Here is a 12558-nt window from a genome sequence, read left to right on the forward strand (position 1 = left end):
ATCCCCTTTACTTGGGTGGCTTCCCGTTATTTTAAACAAAACACAATGCTAGTATAATTTCAAGAATCTGGTGTATTGCTGCCCTGATCAATGATAGTAACCACCAATATAAATATGAGAGCAAGCATTTCTATAAATGCTTTGTAGAATTCTAACAGTATAGTATGATCACCAGCAGCTTTCCCTGATGGAAGAGATTTAATAGCCAGGTGGGGGGAAGTGGGTGGCAGGGTGAAGCTCTTGTGAGTGTGTACCTGTTCATCTGCTCTGTACGCTGCTTCACGGCACCATGGTAAAGAGATCAGGGTATCTGATGAGATCTGATGAGGCTGCTGAACGGCCAAAGGAGAACATGATAAAGCAATTAGCAATTACAGTGTCAGGGAGGAGGGAAATGTGCTCTGTTAATGGTGAGTTAAAGCCAGGTTCTAGCAATTGAGAGCAACCATTGGATGTAGGCAAACTAACAAAGAAGAAGGACCATTTGTTAAATGCAGATTTAGGCATTGCCAATGAGCAGGGCAAGGGTATTGGCATAAATAGGCTGTTAGTGAGGAAATGCAGGCTGTAGTCTGGAATCAAACCCCTGTGGTGGAACCTGTGGCCAGTAATTTAAACAGTCCCAAACTAACATTTCAATTCCTGATAACAGAGCCAGGCCTACCCTCTGATCTGTCCATCAATATTCCAGAGCCATTGCTTGTCACAGTATTTGAATTAATCAAATCCATAGTTCTGGGGCATTAATACATTATGCTGAGGTCATGACCAATAACATGCAATTGCAGCAAGCACTTTCAGAAATGACGGAAAAATCACTACTTTGAATAACCAGATGCTTGCAATTCAACAGAGGGTGGTAGATAAGGAAAGGGTACCTGTCGCTGCATCAAAGACAGTTAGAAAGCATGAAAGTCAGCTGCTGTTGGATCAATCCAAGCTGGAGAATTTAAGGGTATTTTGGATTTCTGTGGAAGAAAGAAGGGGTGACCTCAACGGTTCATTCTTCAATTCCAGTGCACCTTCCCTTATTTGACAGACTGGGACCTGGATTGACAGGTATAACGAGTACACCAGCTTCCTGTTCTCCAGGCAGGCACTATCTCAAACAGTCAAGCCCCAATCAATTCCAATTTATGTGGGAAACTTCCTCTAATGACAAGCAATTTGCTTAAAAGCCCAACTATCCACATCAGTCACTGTTGATTCAAATTTTTTATTTGCATTCTGACTTTTGTAAGTTAACAATGGACCACCGGAAAAACAGATGATTGATCGATTGAAAGCAGTCAGGGCACAAGTATTTCTTCAGGGACTGCCTGTTTAAAAATCCAGCATGATGGCAAAATTGAAGTGTGCTATATAGAGGGCGATGAAGCTACTGTTCTTTGGGAAGTGTCTCTGGAATGGAATGATAGATTGCACTATCAATGGTAAATGAAATCCTAAACAAAATGTGACACATCAGATGCAGACACTCTGACTTCTGATATTACTATTCTATTTCTAAAACATTGGTTGAACCTGTGCACAGATAGCAGTCATTTAGTCCCCAATGGATGGCATCCCAGCCGTACCCAAGATCGAACTTTGTTACCTAATTTCTGTTCTTATATATAGCGTTGGTATAATTCTTCAACTTCTTGTGTTGCGATCAGCTCTGATTATTATTATCAGGAGTTTTTGAGCATTGGAAGGTGGAGGGGATGGGTCACCCTAAGGGCTGTCGTTAAGGTCTAACAACTACTGAGGTGGGTTGATTTTTCTCTCTACTCATATTTTTGGGGTGGCTGGAGTAGTTGGGATTGAAATGATTTTTTGTCTTCACATAGGTGTGGGCATGTGCAGGGAATTAGGACAAACATGTTGGTATGATCACTGATTTTCTAATAATTTTCCATTGAATTCACTCTGGGGGTTGCAATGTGCTGTCGGAGGAGAGGGAAAAGAACAATAATACACACTGTATCAGTTTAAATTGATGTGCTGGAATGTGGCTGGTTTGAACTGACCACTGAATGTGCATTTGGTGAGAGAAGAGATATCAGTATGCAAACCAGAGTTATTGTTTCTAACTGAAACCCAAGTGGCTTTTAAGGATCAGGCACTGTTAAGGCAGTTGCAGTATGTCACTATAGTAAGTACTACTCAACAGATTTCTATTCAGGGACTAGTAGTATTAAATATATGAAAACTCTCAAAATGTCATCTGATGCAAAGGTTAGTTGGGCAATTGAACCGATCAAAGCATAGCATACGATTTATACCGTCTGTGTACTATATATATGGTCCAAGCACTGAAGACCCCAGCATATGTGACATGCTGATTCTTGCTATTACTTTGAGATTTCAAATATTTAATGCATTATAAAACAAACACAATTAATTGAGTTTCTATACCTTGCATGGTGAAAGTCAGCAATGTATAAGAGATATAGCAAGGGTGCAGGGTTAGTAAATATATGGAGGACCCTTAATTCAGATAGACAGGGATGCACTTTTTATTTTGTACCACATAAATACTACTCTAGGATCGATAGGGTTTGCTTCAACATTCGAAAATAGAGGTCTGTCCTAATATCACTTCTGATTACAGTCCCATACTTGTTACCCATCAGCTATCAGACCTTAGTAACAAAGGACATATATGGACATATTATAGATAGCTAATCTTGATTTTAGATTATAAAACTAGGATTACTAGATTATAACAGTCATTATTGGTTCTACAGCACCATTTGTGGTTTGAGATAATCTAAATGCCTATATACGAGGAGTGACCAAACAATTAATTCTGGAACAAAATAAAATGCAGAGAGATAGAGCTCATCAGCTGTATCTAGAGTTAGAAGCATTGGCATTCTCAAGCAATCCTAAATAAAGGTCTAGATGAACAAATGATACACTTTGAACTACTGAAACATCGCAGCAGAATCAACCATGCTTACAGAGAGAAAGTGGCTGCTGAATATAAGATCAACAGGAGGCTTCAAATACGAATATGGGGAGCAGATTGGGAGAGATATTGATTACTAGGTCAGAAAAAGGATACTGTTAAGTGTATCAGGGATAAGAAGGGGGGGACAGCATTTTGACAAGCTATACTTGATCAATTTGGAGACTTCCATAAGGAAATCTATGGTTATGCAATATCGCCTCAGCAGAATGCGATAGATGAATATTTCTACATGGCAGGTATACTGCTCCTGAATTTATGTCAAATACATGCCTTTAATGATGATGTCACCCTGTTAAAATTATCAAATATTCCAACATAATCAAAAAATATATTTGTTAACAAATACTTCTTAAAAAAGACCGCTGGTGCCATTCCGACCTTCCCGCTGGGCCGGCGGGCGCTAACAATGTTAGCGCCCGACGGGCCAGCGGGAAGGGGGCCTGCAACACTGAAGCCGGCTCCGAATGGAGCCGGCGGTGTTGCAGGTGTGCGACGGGTACAGTTGCACCCGTCGCGCTTTTCACTGTCTGCTAGGCAGACAGTGAAAAGCAGGCTGGGGCCCTGTTAGGGGGCCCCTGCACTGCCCATGCCAGTGGCATGGTTAGTGCAGGGGCCCCCAGGGGCCCCAGGACACCCTTTCCCGCCAGCCTCTTCCTGGCGGTGTAAACCGCCAGAAACAGGCTGGCGGGAAGGGGGTCAGAATCCACTGGGCAGTGGGCAGGGAAGCACCGCCAGCCTGTTGGCGGTGCTTCCTCCATTCGCGGCCCTGGCGGTCTTTGACCGCCAGGGTCGGAATGACCCCCAAAATATGTTAACAGTATTTACCAATGTACAATTGAATTATTTTAGTAAGACTATTTTAACGTCATAATTGTTGTTTCCAAAAAAGTGTAAATTTTTTTAAAAATTAACCAAATTAACAAATATGTTAAACCTATGTTCTAAATTGTTTTACACATTAAAAAAAGTTTAATCCAAATACTTAATATTTTGGCACATATGTAAATATGTGTAGTACAAATATACACCTAAATAAAAATGTCTAATTTGTAATATGTCTATTATGAGTACTTAACACCTGCCGTTCTTAATACATCTACTTTTAAATGTTAAAAATGTGTAATTGTTTAATTTCATACACATTACTGAAATGTAAAATTATTTTAGCTCATAAAACATAATACAATCAATTCAATTACTTTAAAATCATTACTAATGTTAATATAACTTTTTTTAATAATACGCTAAACATCATAGCTAAAATGCTACTCCAACATCAAAACCCATGCCTACTTAAATTATTCAAATTAACATGTAGCTCCAAACCCTCACCCATTGGGAAAATGTTTATCATTTGGGAGATCACATTTAATATTATAATTCCAAGTCTACTAATTTTGAAGTAAGTGTTTAATATTGTGGATTACAGATTTATGCCCATATTTATACTTTTTTAGCGCCGCATTTACGCCGCTTTTTGACGCAAAAATGGCGTAAACGGTCAAAATACAATTGTATTTTGCAAGTTTGCGCCGCTTTTGCGTAAAAAAATTACGCAAATGCAGCGCTAAAAAAGTATAAATATCGGCCTTACTATTCTAACTCCACACCCACACCCATTAGAGCAGGTTCTTAACACTGACGGGTGCACATTTAATATTCTAGTTCTAACACTATACAGATTGAGTAAAATGACTAATGTTGGGGAGTTCAAATTAACTTTTCTAATCACAACCATCCTTCCATTACTATTCTAACACCAATCCTACTACTATCATTTAAGGGACTGTGGATTTATTATTCTAACGTCCAACCTAATACTATTGGAGTAAGTATTTTATTTGAGGGAGTGCATTTTTTACATTCTAAAAATCATTGGGGAAATTATATATTGGGGCATTCAGATTTACTATTTTAACTCCAACCCAAGTACCACTGTGAAAAGTGTTTATTTTTGGGAACTGCTGTGTCACTAATCTTTAGAGAAAATGGTTAACTTTTGGGGGAGTGTAGGGTAAATGCCTCATTACATTATTGAAGGTCCTTCCACGGAACCGCCAATGCTGCAGGGAGGACACCACCGCCATGCCAGTGACATCCCCCCTAGCCTTATTACAATGTTCTTGCTTGGCTGACCAGTGGGAACATTGTATAAGGACGTTCCCGCTGGACTGACCGAAGGGAACAGTGCTACAGGATTGGCCTTGGCTCCCTTAAGGAAGCTGAGGCCAATACCACAGCACACCAGCAACCTCAAGCAGACAGTGCCCAATCCGAGGGTGCTGGGCAGGGAGGGCCGTGCATTGCATATGTCCTGGGCATGGGCAGTGCCGGGGCCCCCCTGTTGCCCCCTGCACTGCTGTTGGACAAGCCTTTCCATGGCGAGGTGCCTGCCAGGATCACAATGTGGCAGTGGAACTGCCTGGAGTGTGGCAGTCCCACCTCCGCCGCAAGTGTGGTGGACTGAAGACTGCCACAATTGTAATGAGGGTCTTACTCTTTTACTCCAACTCTACACCCATTGTGGAAAGTGTTTAATTTTGGTGGAGGTTTTGATTTACTATTGTAGCTTCAAGCCTAGAATCATTTGGTAAATGGTGTAATTTTTGTGGAGTACAAAATTACTATTCTAACTGCTACCTAAGCATTGAAGTGTTTACTTTTGGGGAGTGCAGATTTAACATTCTCATTCCAAACTTACGCCTATTGAGAAAGTGTTTCATTTTAAAGACTTAAGAGTTAATAATTTAACGCAAACTTACACCTTTTAGAAAAAAATTGTAATTTAGGCAAAATCAGATTAATTACCTATTGGAATACCTAAAAGTCAGAATCGTATTAATGATTATAATTGATATTAAAGGTATTTTTTTTTATTAGTTATTTCCAATTATTAATCTGATATTTCACCTTTAAAATACAATCATATTTTCTATGTTTTAAACCTAAGAACATTCAAACTCTACTTTCATATTAAGACAAGAATTCTAATATTATAATACTAATTAAAGAAATGTAATTGCATTAAAACATATCAAATACCATTTATTTTATTATAAAAATTAAACAATTGTCCTTTAATTAGAAAACACCAATGTATTTGCAGGACAAAATATTTTTTTTTTTCAATTAAGTATAAATTAAGACATTAAAATTATTAAAAATATACATTGTACAAAACATATTCAACAGTGTGTACAGAAACTTTATTCGACTTTCAACAAGTCATAAAAGTACTACAAGACATAAAAAATCTCTAATTATAATACATTTCAATATATAAAAAAGAAATAAATAATAAAATAATAAAAAGCACACAACAGTAAACTGTCTGGTGAATCGATAAAAAGCCCTGTTATAGTAAATTGCAATTACATTTCCGTCCCCATAGATTTCCTTATCTTTAATGCAGTACATAAAAAGTTAGCCAAAGTTCCACAGATCTCTAAAGAAAATAGTGACTGAAGGCAGGCATAGGCTGTACGACATTGGGGGAGATTGATTGACCTTAAAAGTGGAACTACTAGGCGCTTCCTCTGGTGGGCATAGAAATTGCAGAATAAAATCACATGAATTGTGGATTGCGGTGTCTTTGCATCACAGGGGCATGGTTTTAACGAGGTAGACCAATCGTTCATAATTGGAAATGAAACTAAACGATGAAACAAATCTAGCCTGAATCTAGTAAGGACGTAACAATGGCGAAGGTGTACCACATTTGCCAAATACGGCTGCATGCCCTCAACCGTCAAAATTATTTGGTTATGAATTACGGTGTATTTTTTTTATTCAGCCCTCCAACGTATGTCTTCTAGATACTTTAATGCCAGGATACTCAGGTCCTTCCTAAATATCTTCCCCAGCGAAAGTGGGTTTGTGTAGTAGTCTTTATTGCCCATTTTTTCGAAAAAGGTCATAATGTATTTTAACCACGGTACCCTTGATGTATATAATGACTTTGTACAATCAGTCAGGATAACCTTATTAAAACCGGTATGTTCCGAGGTCCAAACTTTATGCCATAATAACAGTGGTTGGATCTTTATCAAGTCTACAATAAAGGGAACCCCGAGTTCCGAATGAACGACATACGATGAAGTGCCATTTGGTACCCTCAGCAGGTGTCTTAAAAAATCGTTTTCCACTGTCTGCATTAAATCACAGTTTGTATGTCCCCAAATTCCTGCCCCATACGTAGCTGCCGGAATACACTTGGCTTTATAAATCTTTATCATGTTTGACGGCGTAATCCCACCAAGCCTTTTGGAGAAGAGTCGTAATGCCATCGTTGTTTTGATCAGGTGCACTCTCTTCGTCTTCCTGCAGTTGGCCCAGGAACCCAGCTTATCGAACATTATGCCCAAGTACGAAAAGGTTTGCGCAGTTTCGACCTTGCTTTCTTCAATAATGATGTTATAAGTCTTACCGCGCTTTCCTTCACAGTTCATGATAAAAGTTTTGGAGCGATTGACAGTAAGACCCAGCTGTGACATATACAGTATGTGATGCAGGTAGTTAGGAGTTTCTGGAGAGCTGTTGGGGTCCTGGCCATTAACACTGCGTCGTCTGCGTAGAGTAATACCGGAACGGTTCGGTTGTCTATTTGGGGTAAATCTTTACACTTAGTGGCCAATTCTTTATCTAGATTATTTATATACATTGAAAATAGGAGCGGAGCGAGAACGCAGCCTTGGCGCACTCCTCTGTATAGACCAAAGGGGCGAGTACATTCCCCTTTTAAGCCATACCTCACTCTTGCTCTGCGCCCTGTGTACATTTCACAAATAAATTGAATTAAGGCCGGTTCTACCCCCATGCTATTTAAAATGTCCAATAATTTGTCATGAATTACACAGTCGAAAGCTGATGATAAATCAATAAAGGCCAGGTGGAGATTGCCTGCTCTGATCTTAGTATACTTTCCAATAATGAGACTTAAATTTAAACTTTGCTCCACTGTTCCGATTCCTTTCCTGAATCCATACTGGACCGGGGATAAAACGTTCTTTTCTTCCGCCCATGTTTGCAGCCTATTCAGTATTATTCTCCCTGCTAATTTAGCTGTTGTTTCCAGCAGGGAGATTGGCCTGTAACAGGCTGGATTAAGGCGGTCACCCTTTTTGTATATTGGGATAATGTTGGAATCTCTCCAAGATGGTAGGGGTCCGCATATGCAGACAGCCCTCAGTGTCTGCGTCAGTACAGGCCCCCACAGCTCTATGTTGGCCTTGAATATGTCAATCGGGACACCATCAGGGCCCGGCGCTTTCCCTGATTTGCTTATTATTATAGCTTCCTCTACCTCCTGGAGGCTAAATTGGGGGGTGATAACCAGGCGCGGCCCTTCCTGTGAATCATGATCATGTGTACGGTCTGTCATATCACTCGCCAATGAGTATATTTAGGAAAAATATGCAACCCAGTCTTCTTCAGAGATGGCGATTTCCATTTCTTGCGACTTGCTATATGGAGAGTTTCCCACAAGGTTGTTTTCATAGTCAGTTTCCTTTCCTTTATTGCTGTCTTATATTCCTGTCTGCGTTTACGGATATCACTTAAGCACCTTTTCTGGGCATTTAAGGCCTGTTTCAGTCTCTTATGTGCTTGGGTGCAACTATGGTCAAACCATCCACACGTCCTTTTTTTCCCTATCTTACCACTTCTGATAGTGAGGGCTTCTTTTATGGTTTGAGTAATCATCGTAAACGCACTTAGACATTGCCCTGGTTGTGTGTTCTCTCTTAAACACTCTGCGAAAGCGTGTTTACATTGGCATATTATCTGTTTTAACAAAGACTTGGGGTCTGTCTGTGTCCACTTCATAGTGTATCCATTGCGCGGCACCAGTTCAATGTCGTCTACCAGTGTAATACTATCTTCCCTAGCTGCTAAAAGGGGGGATAGTAGGAGATTCATACTCTGGGGGTAGTGATCACTAACTGCGATGTCATGCAACGTGTAGTTTGTAAGATAGTGTGCAAAGTGGGTTGACATTAGGACATAATCGATCACAGTATTTACGCCCCTTCCGTTATACGTTGGTTTAAACTGTGGTTCATCCAAAAATAATTCATTTACAAAAGATAGGTTATAGGTTTGAGCCAATAGATTCATTTCATCTCCTTGAGTGTTGTGAGAGAAATGGAGGCTTGCATCTACACCTTCCGAGACCCAACCACATATCTTATCAGAAGTTTCTTTACATGGATGGACGTTAAAGTCACCACCCCAAACCAATAGGATCTCGCGGTTGTTTTTTTCACACATTTTTTTTTAGGTAATTTCCCATTTCCACGAGAATGTTGGAGAATTCTCCTGGAGCAACATTATTATAAAAATTAATAATGACTAAGCGGGTCTTGTGGTCTAAGTTACTCTCTATCATTTGATAGTATGGACTCATAAATTGCATCTCTAAATTCTGTAAAGACAACTTATTGGAAATGTATGTACACAGTCCCCCTTTAGGTCTACCATACCTGGACTGCTCGGCAGGAGTATGGAATGTTTTATAGCCATTTAGATGGGCGGGAGTTAAAAGCCATGTCTCTTGTAGGCAAACACATGAATAGTCTTCTAAAAAGTTAGCCCAGATCTCATTGCCTAACTTATTTGCTAGACCTGCAATATTCCAGAATAGTAAGACTATTTCAGATTTCTGATTAAGATTCTGTTTAAAGTTGCAGGGCTGGTCCTTTGGGGAGGGAGGGGGGATATCGCCATGAGTTGTATTTGGTATATTTCTGGAACAATCATCGCACTGCCTTAGATGAGGTAATGTCTCCTTCCTTATAGGAACCGTTGTATGTGATGTACCTTCCTTTTGTAGGTCCATCCCTGGTATGTGTATTATCTGTGCTACTCTATCATCGAGAGCTAACCGTTTCATATCGAGTTAATCTATATTTTCCAGCGTTGAAAGGGGATGGAATCTGTTGCACGTTATAGTTAAGTCTGGGCTGGATGAGGGTGCTACAGCTCGCTGTGAAAAGATGGAGTTATTCCCCACTGGTCTTTGATAGAAATAACCCAGGGGTAGTATCGAGATTCCTTGTAAGGTAACTCGTCTGGCTCCTAAGTCATGAATGATCCTATTCACTAGATTCGGTGAGCCAAAAGAAAGGACCACGCAATAACCAGTCAGCGCTTTCCTGCTGTTTCCTATCCATTTAATTCTTCTGACCATATTTATATCATCAAAAAGAGTCCTCACCGTTCCAGGGCCCATTCGGGCCCGATCCAATTGAGGGCCTTGTTTCTCAAGGCCGTCCATGTTTCTCGTTGTTGACCATCTATCGGTGGGACATTGGCCAAGACCACAACATATGGTGTAGCCCCGGGGGAAGATGTAACAGGTCACTAGGGAGGTAAGCGAGATTCGGAGATCTAGGCCTGCTAGTTGTATTTCTCCCTGGATTTGGATAGTGATAGGTATTCGCTGCCCTACGCATAGCACTACTTCCTGTCTTACATAGAGTGGGGTTTAGAACTTTTTTATCTGGAGAAAGATTATGTGGTGTAATAGGTGAAAAAGAGGGTTGGTTATATTGGTTCAAAGAAGGAGCTATTGGTTGAGATTGGGCCTCATTCTGGAAGTTAACGTTCCGATGTATACTGATTGGCCTGTTGTACGGGATAGATTGTGTGTTATTCTCGTGTTCTGAGGACCGCAATGTATTTCTGGGGTCCTTGCTTGTAAAATGCGTGTCTTCCCGTTGTAAGGACTTTATTGTTTCAAGACCTGCCTCAAGACTACACTCCACCCCCTTTAGGCGCTCCGACATTAAGTCCAGAGTGGCTCCGATAGATAATTTCAATTAATTTACTATCTCGTGGAGATTTATGAGGAGTGATCGAATAGTGTCTCCTGCTAAGGTTGAGGGTTTCTTCCGTGTTAGTTTTTTTGAATGTTTTTTAATTGGAGTAGTTATTAAGTCTATCACTGGCGTTTTTTTTAAGGTCTTGTCCGCCCGGCCCGTCTCCGGTTTCCTTGGTCGCTTAGCAACAGCGGATATTTCATCCATGGAATATATTAAGTTCGAAGAGTCTTTAATACAGCCATTTGTAAGCCTTACTTTTGAATGTCCATCCCCAAGTTCACTAGATGGGGAGTTATGTTGCGGAAGTACAGACCCTAATGAATCACGAGATTGCTCTTTAGATAATTACATTTTCCCTTCAACTGTGGCGATTTGCTTATCTATCATTCCCATCGCCCCAGAGATGTATTTTAATATAGATGAACTATCTTTTAAATTTGTTGAGTTATTTAATTTTGAGTGTTTCCTTTTACCCATGTTTTACGTAATGGCCGGTAACTCAGGGAGCTGTATTCGTATGTATGAAGCAATTTCCTTAATACAAAAGAAGAAAAGGGTTCTAGTCACTAGGGGACCAGCTTAGGGCACAGAGTTAAAGAGGGGGGGGCCCAGCCCAGCCTCTTCCCGTCGATGGCAGGCGAAGGACAAAGGCTTCCTTCGTGAAATAGGCCTCACGGCCAGTCCGATCAAGTTAATAAAATTGAGAGGGCTCCTGCCCCCTCAGCAAAACACAGCGCGACAGTTGGAAGAGAAGGCTAAAAAAGAAAGGAGACCAAACAAATCAACACAGCACCTTCAGGCAGCCCTACGCTTGTAGGTGCCTAGTCCAGAAATCCAGAAGTCTTTTAGGAAAAATGTCAGGGGGGTGGCCCTGCCTCTTCCTGGCAATGACGGGCAAGGACGGGCCCGCCCTTGGCCCGGGCTTCACCCGTGCGCCCGGCGCGCGTCCCGCGACGGCGGGAGCGCGATTAGAATTTAAAGGGCTCCTGCCCTCACCGATCTCCTCTCAACAACGCGCTTCCCGCGACGGCGGGAGCGTGATTTGAATTTAAAGTGCTCCTGCCCTCACCGATCTCCTCACAACAACGTGCGTCCCGCGACGGCGGGAGCGCGATTAGAATTTAAAGGGCTCCTGCCCTCAGCGATCTCCTCACAACAACGCGCGTCCCGCGACGGCAGGAGCGCGATTAGAATTTAAAGGGCTCCTGCCCTCACTGATCTCCTCTCAACAACGCGCTTCCCGCGACGGCGGGAGCGCGATTAGAATTTAAAGGGCTCCTGCCCTCACCGATCTCCTCTCAACAACGCGCTTCCCGCAATGGCGGGAGCGCGATTAGAATTTAAAGGGCTCCTGCCCTCACCGATCTCCTCTCAACAACGCGCTTCTAATTTGTGTAAATCCTACAAGGGTTTCCTACAGAAAATAACAGTGTTACGTCTCTCTTCTGGTTGCGGGGATATATAGGGCTTGTAGGTTCCAGGAGCCAATAAATGAGCTGCACCTTGCAATGGTTTTTCATTCTATACCGGGTATACAGCTATTAATTTGCTGGATCTTTGTTGTACACCATCATATATAGTTAAGGGAACCATGTTGATCCTTTATAAGAATGATACCATTAAATCTCTGTTGTCATTTGTAAACCTGATGTGGATGGACAAAATAGGGTGGGGTCGTTCACAGCACAGGGTGAAGATGGCGAAGCAAGGATGGGGAACACATCAATGGACGAGGGATACGTAAATAGGCAACAATACAGTAATCAACATGAACCAGTC

This window comes from Pleurodeles waltl, chromosome 4_1 (assembly GCF_031143425.1).
Source record: "Pleurodeles waltl isolate 20211129_DDA chromosome 4_1, aPleWal1.hap1.20221129, whole genome shotgun sequence".
Lineage (NCBI taxonomy): Eukaryota > Metazoa > Chordata > Amphibia > Caudata > Salamandridae > Pleurodeles > Pleurodeles waltl.